General features: G+C 35.3%; 1 pseudogene; it reads right to left on the bottom strand.

The window, feature by feature from the left end:
- LOC105294124 overlaps positions 1-2746 on the bottom strand; it is a 4560-nt pseudogene extending 1814 nt beyond the window's left edge.
- Positions 2747-2776: the final 30 nt, after the last annotated feature.

Raw genomic sequence — 2776 nt, forward strand, 5'->3', positions numbered from 1 at the left:
GGCACTATTGACGTTTTTTATCTGGATACCGCTTTTTGTACGTGTGCGGGGAAGTTTTCCCTGTGTGTGGCAGAATGTTCAGCAGCAACCTTGGCCTCGAACCAGATTGTATAGATATAATCAAGCATCAGAAAATTAGAGTCGAATTTTCTGTGTAAAGCTAGTCTCCCACAAGTGATTTCTTTGAAACCGGGGTGGTTATATGGAACTATCTGGGTTTCTGAGTTCATCTATTGAATAGCCTTGTAATTAAGGTTTGTGTGTATGGAATTTACTGATAAGAAGCAGTGATGTTTTACAAAGAACACTGGACTCAGATTTATAAGATAAAGGATAATGTCCAGGCTCTTGTGACATTACTTTTGTGACACTTTCAATTTTTTTTTTGTTTCTCAATTTTCTTGTCTGTATTTGGGAAATAATTACAAACATCTCAGAGATAGTTATAAAAATTAAACTATGTGAAAATACCTATTTTTAAAAAAAAATTTCTGACTCGAATTTATATTTTATATTTTTATTGAGATATAATCGACATATAATATTATATTAGTTTTAGGAGTATAACATAATGATTTGATATTTGTATATATTACAAAGTAATCTCTGCAATAAGTCTAGTTAGCATTCATCATACAGTTATAATATATATTTTTTGTGATGAGGACTTTTATGATCTACTCTCTTAGCAACTTTCAAATATGCAATATGGTATTATTAATTATAGTCACCATGCTGTACAGTGTATTCTCATGACTTATTTATTTTATAGCTGAAAGTTTGTACATTTTGATCCCCTTGACCCATTTTACCCACATACCCAACCCCATCTTCCCGTCCCCTCATTCCCTGCTTCTGGCAGCCACCAGTCTGTTTTCTGTTTGTATAAGCTGGCTTTTTCTTTTTTCTTTTTAGATTCCACATATAAGTGAGATCTACGATATTTTTCTTTGACTTCCTGTTATACACTGGATGTCATTTAAAACACGAATGTTCCTGGGGGGTGGTAACTGAAGATGAAAAGGACATATGAAGAGAGTCTAAGGTTAAGGAGGCCAAAATCAAATTTCTCCTTGCTCACAGTTCAACTGTGGACATGGATAAGTACATAGAGCATATAATACTTGCCAAACAGCCATAGAGCCTACGTGCAAGCTTGTCAGGGGAGTTGGAAGGTTAAATAAGATAGAATCAGGGAAGTTAGTTTAGATGGAATTAGTCTAGAAATCATTAAGAAGTTTTAGAGACAGAGAGAAGCCTGGCCTGGTGGTGGTGATACTTTCACAGATGAAAAGATATTCTGATCAGTTTCCAGTACATCTGTGGCCAAACAAGAACTTGTGGGTGAGAAGGAGATCGCTGGTATTTTGGAACCATGACTCTGTCACCTAAAGTGGGAGATGGTCTTGAAAGAATGTTCGTTTCTATGCTGAGATCTAGCATTTTGACGATTAGTAATATTCAAAACTAATCAATAGCTTGAAAATTATGATCGAGAAATAAGAGTGTTGTGTTTAATTACCATGTCACATCTAGAAGTGTCTAGTTACGTAAGCACCACTATTAGGATTTTAAAAAAGTACCAGTCACAGAAACGAGGCTGGTCCATCAGAATTGTCTGAGGAAGCTTTAAAACTGTTGTTCCAAACCCAACCCCACAGAGATTCTCATTTAATAAATTTTGGGTGAGATTCAAGAATCTTTATATACTTTATTTCCAAAAAAGCCTCTCATGTGATTTTAATTCACACCATGGTTTCCTGAGAAGTATTATGAAAGAAAATTTTAGATGCTTAGAAATTTCTCTTTACATTATACTAGATTTTTTTTTCAGGTTTCATATATTTATTCAGGAGGTAATTCAACTATAGAATGAAGTATTTTTAGCTTTATAAAATACAGGGTTTTGAAAATTTCCCCCTGCAATTCTATTTATTACAATTTTTATAATTCTGAAGACATCTCTTATTTGAAATATTTCATGCATTTGGGTATTTTGCTGTCTGATGAGATCAGTAATAAAGATTGCAATGAAGTTGCACCTATGATCATAATCCTCTCGTAATCTAAAAATTTTTTCAATTAGTTTGTCCATTTGAGAACCTGGGTAGGACTTCACAAGATGAGGAATATCATAAGCCTTCCATTTACTTTGATCTGTTCCCAAATATCCACTAAAGGCCTTTTTGCCCCAAGGACAGAAAACTGGTTTACAAATTGGAGCAAATGCTGAAAAAAATTTGTATTTGCCAGGATTCTTTAAAGCGCAAATCTGACCAGCATGGTCACCTATGCAGTGGCCAAAAATACACATCTTTTGGAGGGGGGTCCACTGGAAAATTGGCATTTCTGAACTGGGGAAGCTCCTCTGTTATATAAGAGTACATTCTGTAGTTAGTTTTCCAAGGATCTTCAGTGCCATCCACATAAAAACCAGCACCAGTGCCAAAGTTTCAGTTTTCATCTACTTTAATATTACAGCCATGAGGGCTGGTATCTGGAGCAATGACAACAAGGCCATGTTCTGAGGCAGCCTGATGATAACTAGATTTCGATATAAGATTCTACCCTGTGCAAGTTAAACCAGACAGCCAGTGCAGGGCATTTTCCAGTTTCTGCCTTTGGTGTTAAGTAGATAGCAAATTTCATTTTGTAGTTCAGTTTAACACTGACATGTTTAAAAACCTTCTGCTATCCCCCAAAGCACTTGTTGCTGGAAATTTGTTTCAATGCCATTCTTTTCCTGTCCAATTGTTACTTGATTTTTGGTCTGCAC

This window comes from Pteropus vampyrus, unplaced genomic scaffold (genome assembly GCF_000151845.1).
Source record: "Pteropus vampyrus isolate Shadow unplaced genomic scaffold, Pvam_2.0 Scaffold82, whole genome shotgun sequence".
In the NCBI taxonomy this organism is placed as follows: Eukaryota; Metazoa; Chordata; class Mammalia; order Chiroptera; family Pteropodidae; genus Pteropus; species Pteropus vampyrus.